Source organism: Oncorhynchus clarkii, chromosome 29, assembly GCF_045791955.1.
Source record: "Oncorhynchus clarkii lewisi isolate Uvic-CL-2024 chromosome 29, UVic_Ocla_1.0, whole genome shotgun sequence".
Lineage (NCBI taxonomy): Eukaryota > Metazoa > Chordata > Actinopteri > Salmoniformes > Salmonidae > Oncorhynchus > Oncorhynchus clarkii.
In genome coordinates, this window is record NC_092175.1 from 19234214 (window position 1) to 19244566 (window position 10353).

Genomic DNA, 10353 nt, shown 5'->3' on the forward strand with positions numbered 1-10353 from the left:
GCTCTGGATAAGAGCATTTGCTAAATGACGTAACCTCTCTGTGTAAGAATTGAACGGCAACAGCTCTTTCATCTTCTTTACCCAACAAAGTTCATACCCTCACATTTGTTGAACAGCCTGTACAACATGAATCCTCATACTGAGCATTTTCTGACTAAACCAAACCCACTCAGTAAATTAAAAGGTTGAAATTGTTTGTTGGATGCCTTTGCTCAAAGAACTGAGAACTTCCCAATTCTTCTGACTTTGTAACCATACACAAGATACACTGGTAACATAGTATTTGTATATTAATTGCCTTGTCAAAATGGCAAAGCTGCCATTGCATGACGTTGATGATAGTTAGCTTTATATTTGATCGGTCAAATCCGATAAATTGTTATACCCTTTTTTTTGCATTTCTATCCATAGAAATGTGATACATTGACACTGTGTTGTTGTGCTAGAGCCTGTTTTGTAAGTTAACGTTTTACTCCATTATTATCACGAGTTGAATCACACCCTTCTAATAGTCACATTTTTGAGGGATTAATGCCAATGTACTTTGTTGATGTTTTGAGTTTATGATATGTGAAATAATGAGACCAAGATTGCCCGTAAGTCTTGTTTTATTTGGTTATTTTTAAACAAAAATTTTTGCCCCTTCATTCTTGGAACCACTGGCTTTCTCAGTATGCCTACATCAAGAAACATTTCATGTAAAACATAGGATACAACAAGATTTGTAGCAACAGGGACAGTTTCATGTAGAACCCTCTGTGGAAAATGCCCTTCAACCAGGAAGGAAGTGCAAAATCTGACAGAAAATGGCCGATTTCCAAAGCATATCATTCTATACTATCAGTCTATCCCCACCATGTCCTGTACTGTTATCTATGCTCAAGATAGCTCCACTCTTGATTCCCAAAACCATATTTCCACCTCAATCCCTATACACAATTTATTAATACCAGACTGGTTATATTCCAGACTGACTTAGACACATACACCACAATTGGCTCTGACTTCGTAGGATTTCAAGTCTACCCAACATTGAAACCATAGTGTAAAAGTCCCCAGATGTAGCCGGAAGTCTATGGGTAGATATTACAGAGTGACGTTAAGAGTCTGTATGATTACTCTTTCATCATGTGGCTAGAGCAGGCTGCAAGATGCTGTAATTTGACCTGGGTAAATCAGTCAGCCAAGCCGAAACTTCTCCAGACATGTTATAAATCCTCAGTGGTGTGTAGGGAGGAGGGGGAGGTTGCTGCTGACACATTGTAAATCTACCTCTGGGTTCACTTGGCCGTTTCCTTTGTTTTTGTGAGTGTGTGTGGCAGTAGATTCCCCGAGAAGGCCATTGCACCTGGACACTGTTCCTGTGAGTGTGTTCACCTCTCTACCAACTAAAAGGCGTTCTTTAGAGAACAGCTGTCCATGCATCATCATAATTCAATCATGACTTTGATTGTGTTTCAATTAACCGGAATGGAGATAACACATGCCTGTCCGTTACCTGTTTCCTTACCTAACATGATGGAGAATTCAATTGATGAATATGTCCATGTAAAAAAAAATGTCAGTAAAAGTTTACTAGCATCAGCTGGGATGACCTAATTGTAAGAGCAGAGTGTTTGTGTAGTGCATTTGTAACGTAGAGCTCGCCAAAACACTGTGTGGACGCACACTGCTGAGTAAGCATATCCATAAATTAGAATGGTGTGGAGCCTCACTTTCTTTTACTTTCACCTTACAAGAACAGTAGGCAATTCCCTTCAAGAGACAATCCATTACTATCAACATGATTAAGCTCTTGAGATTTTCTATATTCTACATCTCTCATCATTCTCTTAGAAATTACCTTGAGCTTCTATCCCAATACGTCCCACTAACTCTGTGTTGTTGTTGTTTTTGTCACACTGCTTTGCTTTATCTTGGCCAGGTCGCAGTTGTAAATGAGAACCTGTTCTCGACTGGCCTACCTGGTGAAATAAAGGGGAAATAAAAAATAAATAAATCAACTAATAAATAATTCCCTCAATGACTCTGAGCTTGCAGTGGATAGTATAGAGGTAGCCTACTATGGACTCTATTCAATCAGATCTGCTTCAGCCGACATCCGCAAGGTGGTTGTTTTGGCTGTGTCGGAGGTGGAATTGCATTAGACCTTACAAATCCATATGTGACTCCCGGCATTATACCTAAACCGGACATTGCCATTGGGTGCAAATAGTCACATTGATAGAAATCCCATGCAGCCTTTTTTACAAGTTCGAACACTGGAATGCGAGATGTAAATATAAAAATATAAATGGAGCCATACTGAATGGCCGTTGTTATGCAAGCTCCTTGGCAACTTAGCTATTTTGTCATTCTTTTGTTGTGCATTTTTACTTTATTTTCTCGAAATGTATCCTCTATCATTTCTTACAACCGACAAGAACGTTTGAACATCCGATCGGCAGTTACTTACCTCAATTCCGGCTTCAACTTCGATTCATCTGCCCTGGGCTCTTTCTGTAATTCCAGACAGTTTTCTGGCTACCCAAGAGGAAACGACGACTTTGCAGAGGCAAGAGAGGGGGATCCTGGCGAGATTAAGTTGAAGGGAAAACTTCCATTCGCGGATTTTCTACCAATGGGACTCTCGAAACTGCAAAATTCTCTGCTTTTCTCAAACATGGCTCTCGGACAAGATACACCACATGGCTATCCAACTCGATAGACTCTCCATTCACCATGCCGACAGGACAGTGGAGTCGGGGAAATCGAGGGGGGAGGGGTTAGCCTCAAACCACAACTGGTTTGCTGACTTGAGCTTGGTGGAAGAGCCAACCCATTGTTCAACTGTCTTCGAATACCTGATTGTCAAATGCCGACCCTTTTACCTCCCGAGGGAGTTTTCAGCTGTTATCGTAACTGTTGTATACATTCCACCTCAGGACAAGAACAGGCTGGCACTTAACAAACTGTACGAGGCTATAACCAAGCAGAAAAACTTACATCCAGAGGATGCTTTTCTGGTTGCCACAGATTTTAATTCTGTGTCATTAAGGCACGTGATGCTTAACTTCCATCAACACATTTCTCTCACTACTAGGGGCGATAATGTCCTAGATTATTGTTATTCTACCCACAAGCAAGCATACAAGGCCCTCCCTCGTCCGTCATTCTGTAAGTCAGATCTCCGTACTCCTGCGTACATCGCCACAAAAGATCCATACACAACGCAATGTCAATTGCACTCCACAGTGCCCTCACCCACCTATAGAGGAATACCTATGTGAGAATGCTGTTCTTTGACTATAGCTCAGCGTTCAACACCATTGTCCCCTCCAAGCTCGTCACTAAGCTTAGGACCCTGGGACTGAACTCCTCCCTCTGCAACTGGATCCTGGACTTCCTGACTGGCCGACAAGACCCCAGGTGGTGAGGGTAGGCAACATCACCTCCGCCACGCTGATTCTCAACATGGGGCCCCACAGGGGTGTGGGCTTAGTTCCCTCCTGTACTTCCTGTTCACCCATGACTGCATGGCCACGCAAGACTCCAACACCATCATCAAGTTTGCTGGCGACACAACGAAGGTAGGCCTGATCACCGGCGATAATGAGACAGCCTACAGGGAGGAGGTCAATGACCTGGCAGTGTGGGGCCGGAACAACAACCTCTCCCTCAACGTCAGTATTACCAAGGAGCTGATCGTGGACTACAGGAAACGGGGACGAGCACACCCACATCGATGGGGCTGCAGTGGAGCAGGTCAAGGGCTTCAAGTTCCTCGGTGTCCAAATCACTAAGAACTTAAAATGGTCCAAATACACTCGTAAGGTCTTGAAGACATCACCTCTTCCCCCTCAGGAGGCTGAAAAGGTTTGGCATGTGCCATCAAATCCTCAAAAAGTTCACAGTTGTGCAATTGACAGCATCTTGACTGGCTGCATCACTGCTTGGTATGGTAATAGCACCGCCCTCAATCGCAAGGCGCTACAGAGGGTGGTGCTGGCAGCCCAGTACAACACTAGGGCCACTAGTGTTTCCACTTCACAATAACAGCATTTACAGTTGACCGGGGCAGCTCTAGCAGGGTAGAAATTTGACGACCTGACTTGTTGGAAAGGTGGCATCCTAAGACGGTGCCACGTTGAAATTGTTTGTCTATGGAGAATGCATGGCTGTGTGCTCGATTTTATAAACCTGTCAGCAAAGGGTGTGGCTGAAATAGCCAAATCCACTAATTTGAAGGGGTGTCCACATACTTTTGTATATATAGTGCATATCCTGATGCCTAATCACCTTACCCCTATACATATCTACCTCTATCGATCAAGTATCCTTGCACATTGTAAATATGGTGCTGGAACTGACCCTGTCTATTGTATACTTACTTACTTTGTGTTCTTATTTTTATATCTTGTGTGTTCTGATCTACCTTGTTATTTTTAGTGTTACTGTCACGGATCCCTCTGGAACTTTCATTGTGCACACCTGGCCTCTATCCCACTGATTGTATTTGTATATATGTTCCCTTTGTTCACCACGAAAATACTTATTTTCCACCATCATTTGCAAATAAATTCATAAAAAAATCCTACAATGTGATTTTCTGCATTTTTTTCTTCTCATTTTGTCTGTCATAGTTGAAGTGTACCTATGATGAAAATGACAGGCCTCTCTCATCTTTTTAAGTGGGAGAACTTGCACAATTGGTGGCTGACTAAATACTTTTTTGCCCCACTGTATATATCAATGACGTTGCTCTTTCTGCAGATGATTCCTTGATCCACCTCTACGCAGAAGACACCATTCTGTCTACATCTGGCCCTTCTTTGGACACTGTTAACAAACCTCCAAACGAGCTTCAATGCCATACAACACTCCTTCCGTGGCCTCCAACTGCTCCTAAATGCTAGTAAAACCAAATGCATGCTTTTCAACCGTTCGATGCCCGCACCTGCCCGCCCGACTAGCATCACTACTCTGGACGGTTCTGACTTAGAATATGTGGACAACTACAAATACCTAGGGGTCTGGCTAGACTGTAAACTCTCCTTCCAGACTCATATTAAGCATCTCCAATCCAAAATTAATTATATAATCGGTTTCCTATTCCGCAAAAAAGCATCCTTCACTCATGCTGCCAAACATACCCTCGTAAAACTGACTATTCTACCGATCCTCGACTTTGGCGATGTCATTTACAAAATAGCCTCCAACATTCTACTCAGCAAACTGGATGCAGACTATCACAGTGCCATCCGTTTTGACACTAAAGCCCCATATACCACCCACCACTGCAACCTGTATCAAATCAAATCAAATCAAATTTATTTATATAGCCCTTCGTACATCAGCTGACATCTCAAAGTGCTGTACAGAAACCCAACCTAAAACCCCAAACAGCAAGCAATGCAGGCGTAGAAGCACGGTGTCTAGGAAAAACTCCCTAGAAAGGCCAAAACCTAGGAAGAAACCTAGAGAGGAACCAGGCTATGTGGGGTGGCCAGTCCTCTTCTGGCTGTGCCGGGTGGGGATTACAACAGAACATGGCCAAGATGTTCAAATGTTCATAAATGACCAGCATGGTCAAATAATAATGAGGCAGAACAGTTGAAACTGGAGCAGCAGCACGGTCAGGTGGACTGGGGACAGCAAGGAGTCATCATGTCAGGTAGTCCTGTGGCATGGTCCTAGGGCTCAGGTCCTCCGAGAGAGAGAAAGAAGGAGAGAATTAGAGAGAGCATATGTGGGGTGGCCAGTCCTCTTCTGGCTGTGCTGGGTGGAGATTATAATAGAACATGGCCAAGATGTTCAAATGTTCATAAATTACCAGCATGGTCGAATAATAATGAGGCAGAACAGTTGAAACTGGAGCAGCAGCACGGCCAGGTGGACTGGGGACAGCAAGGAGTCATCATGTCAGGTAGTCCTGGGGCATGGTCCTAGGGCTCAGGTCCTCCGAGAGAGAGAAAGAAAGAATTAGAGAACGCACACTTAGATTCCCACAGGACACCGATTAGGACAGGAGAAGTACTCCAGATATAACAAACTGACCCTAGCCCCCCGACACATAAACTACTGCAGCATAAATACTGGAGGCTGAGACAGGAGGGGTCAGGAGACACTGTGGCCCCATCCGAGGACACCCCCGGACAAGGCCAAACAGGAAGGATATAACCCCACCCACTTTGCCAAAGCAGAGCCCCCACACCACTAGAGGGATATCTTCAACCACCAACTTACCACCCTGAGACAAGGCCGAGTATAGCCCACAAAGATCTCCGCCACGGCACAACCCAAGGGGGGGCGCCAACCCAGACAGGATGACCACATCAGTGAATCAACCCACTCAAGTGACGCACCCCTCCCTCCAGGGACGGCATGAGAGCGCCCCAGTAAGCCAGTGACTCAGCCCCTGTAATAGGGTTAGAGGCAGAGAATCCCAGTGGAAAGAGGGGAACCGGCCAGGCAGAGACAGCAAGGGCGGTTCGTTGCTCCAGAGCCTTTCCGTTCACCTTCCCACTCCTGGGCCAGACTACACTCAATTATATGACCCACTGAAGAGATGAGTCTTCAGTAAAGACTTAAAAGTTGAGACCGAGTTTGCGTCTCTGACATGGGTAGGCAGACCGTTCCATAAAAATGGAGCTCTATAGGAGAAAGCCCTGACTCCAGCTGTTGCTTAGAAATTCTAGGGACAATTAGGAGGCCTGCGTCTTGTAACCGTAGCGTACGTGTAGGTATGTACGGCAGGACCAAATCAGAGAGATAGGTAGGAGCAAGCCCATGTAATGCTTTGTAGGTTAGCAGTAAAACCTTGAAATCAGCCCTTGCTTTGACAGGAAGCCAGTGTAGGGAGGCTAGCACTGGAGTAATATGATCAAAGTTTTTGGTTCTAGTCAGGATTCTAGCAGCCGTATTTAGCACTAACTGAAGTTTATTTAGTGCTTTATCCGGGTAGCCGGAAAGTAGAGCATTGCAGTAGTCTAACCTAGAAGTGACAAAAGCATGGATTAATTTTTCTGCATCATTTTTGGACAGAAAGTTTCAGATTTTTGCAATGTTACGTAGATGGAAAAAAGCTGTCCTAGAAATGGTCTTGATATGTTCTTCAAAAGAGAGATCAGGGTCCAGAGTAACGCCGAGGTCCTTCACAGTTTTATTTGAGACGACTGTAAAACCATTAAGATTAATTGTCAGATTCAACAGAAGATCTCTTTGTTTCTTGGGACCTAGAACAAGCATCTCTGTTTTGTCCGAGTTTAAAAGTAGAAAGTTTGCAGCCATCCACTTCCTTATGTCTGAAACACATGCTTCTAGCAAGGGCAATTTTCGGGCTTCACCATGTTTCATTGAAATGTACAGCTGTGTGTCATCCGCATAGCAGTGAAAGTTAACATTATGTTTTCGAATAACATCCCCAAGAGGTAAAATATATAGTGAAAACAATAGTGGTCCTAAAACGGAACCTTGAGGAACACCGAAATTTACAGTTGATTTGTCAGAGGACAAACCATTCACAGAGACAAACTGATATCTTTCCGACAGATAAGATCTAAACCAGGCCAGAACTTGTCCGTGTAGACCAATTTGGGTTTCCAATCTCTCCAAAAGAATGTGGTGATCGATGGTATCAAAGGCAGCACTAAGGTCTAGGAGCACGAGGACAGATGCAGAGCCTCGGTCCGATGCCATTAAAATGTAATTTACCACCTTCACAAGTGCCGTCTCAGTGCTATGATGGGGTCTAAAACCAGACTGAAGCATTTCGTATACATTGTTTGTCTTCAGGAAGGCAGTGAGCTGCTGCGCAACAGCCTTTTCTAACATTTTTGAGAGGAATGGAAGATTCGATATAGGCCGATAGTTTTTTTATATTTTCTGGGTCAAGGTTTGGCTTTTTCAAGAGAGGCTTTATTACTGCCACTTTTAGTGAGTTTGGTACACATCCGGTGGATAGAGACACGTTTATTATGTTCAACATAGGAGGGCCAAGCACAGGAAGCAGCTCTTTCAGTAGTTTAGTTGGAATAGGGTCCAGTACGTAGCTTGAAGGTTTAGAGGCCATGATTATTTTCATCATTGTGTCAAGAGATATAGTACTAAAACACTTGAGCGTCTCTCTTGATCCTAGGTCCTGGCAGAGTTGTGCAGACTCAGGACAACCGAGCTTTGAAGGAATACGCAGATTTAAAGAGGAGTCCGTAATTTGCTTTCTAATAATCATAATCTTTTCCTCAAAGAAGTTCATGAATTTATCACTGCTAAAGTGAAAGTCATCCTCTCTTGGGGAATGCTGCTTTTTAGTTAGCTTTGCGACAGTATCAACAAGGAATTTCGGATTGTTCTTATTTTCCTCAATTAAGTTAGAAAAATAGGATGATCGAGCAGCAGTAAGGGCTCTTCGGTACTGCACGGTACTGTCTTTCCAAGCTAGTCGGAAGACTTCCAGTTTGGTGTGGCGCCATTTCCGTTCCAATTTTCTGGAAGCTTGCTTCAGAGCTCGGGTATTTTCTGTGTACCAGGGAGCTAGTTTCTTATGAGAAATGTTTTTAGTTTTTAGGGGTGCAACTGCATCTAGGGTATTGCGCAAGGTTAAATTGAGTTCCTCAGTTAAGTGGTTAACTGATTTTTGTCCTCTGGCGTCCTTGGGTAGACAGAGGGAATCTGGAAGTACATCAAGGAATCTTTGTGTTGTCTGTGAATTTATAGCACAACTTTTGATGGTCCTTGGTTGGGGTCTGAGCAGATTATTTGTTGCAATTGCAAACGTAATAAAATGGTGGTCCGATAGTCCAGGATTATGAGGAAAAACATTAAGATCCACAACATTTATTCCATGGGACAAAACTAGGTCCAGAGTATGACTGTGACAGTGAGTGGGTCCAGAGACATGTTGGACAAAACCCACTGAGTCGATGATGGCTCCGAAAGCCTTTTGGAGTGGGTCTGTGGACTTTTCCATGTGGATATTAAAGTCACCAAAGATTAGAATATTATCTGCTATGACTACAAGGTCCGATAGGAATTCAGGGAACTCAGTGAGGAACGCTGTATATGGCACAGGAGGCCTGTAAACAGTAGCTATAAAAAGTGATTGAGTAGGCTGCATAGATTTCATGACTAGAAGCTCAAAAGACGAAAACGTTATTTTTTTTTTTGTAAATTGAAATTTGCTATCGTAAATGTTAGCAACACCTCCGCCTTTGCGGGATGCACGGGGGATATGGTCACTAGTGTAGCCAGGAGGTGAGGCCTCATTTAACACAGTAAATTCATCAGGCTTAAGCCATGTTTCAGTCAGGCCAATCACATCAAGATTATGATCAGTGATTAGTTAATTGACTATAATTGCCTTTGAAGTAAGGGATCTAACATTAAGTAGCCCTATTTTGAGATGTGAGGTATCATGATCTCTTTCAATAATGACAGGAATGGAGGTGGTCTTTATCCTAGTGAGATTGCTAAGGCGAACACCGCCATGTTTAGTTTTGCCCATCCTAGGTCGAGGCACAGACACGGTCGCAATGGTGATAGCTCACTGGTCATCCCCAAAGCCAACACCTCCTTTGGCCACCTTTCCTTACAGTTCTCTGCTGCCAATGACTGGATCAAATTGTAAAAATTGCTTTAACTTTAAGCATCAGCTATCTGAGCAGCATACCGATCGCTGCAGCTGTACATAGCCCATCTGTAAATAGCCCATCCAACTACCTACCTCATCCCCATATTGTTTTTATTTACTTTTTTTCTCTTTTGCACACCAGTATTTCTACTTGCACATCATCATCTGCACATCTAGCACCAGTGTTCATTTTCTAAATTGTAATTACTTCGGTACTATGTCCTATTTATTGCCTTACCTCCTTACTCCATTTGCACACACTGTATATATATTTTTCTATTGTGTTGTTGATTGTAATTTTGTTTATCCCATGTGTAACTCTGTGTTGTTTTTTGTTGCACTGCATTGCTTTATCTTGGCCAGGTCGCAGTTGTAAATGAGAACTTGTCCTCAACTGGCCTACCTGGTTAAATAAAGGTGAAATAAAAAAATATGTTCCGCGATTCATCCAATGGCATTGAGGAGTATACCACCTCAGTCACCGGATTCATCAATAAGTGCATCGACGACTCGTCCCTGACGCTCATTGGATGTGGCAGGGCTTGCAAACTATTACGTACCCAGCTGCGAGCTGCCCAGTGACCTGAGCCTACCAGACGTGCTAAATGCCTTTTATGCTGCTTCGAGGCAAGCAACACTGAAGCATGCATGAGAGCACCAGCTGCTCTGGACAACTGTGTGATCATGCTCTCCGTAGCCAATATGAGCAATAACTTTAAACAGGTCAACATTCCCAAGGCAGCGGG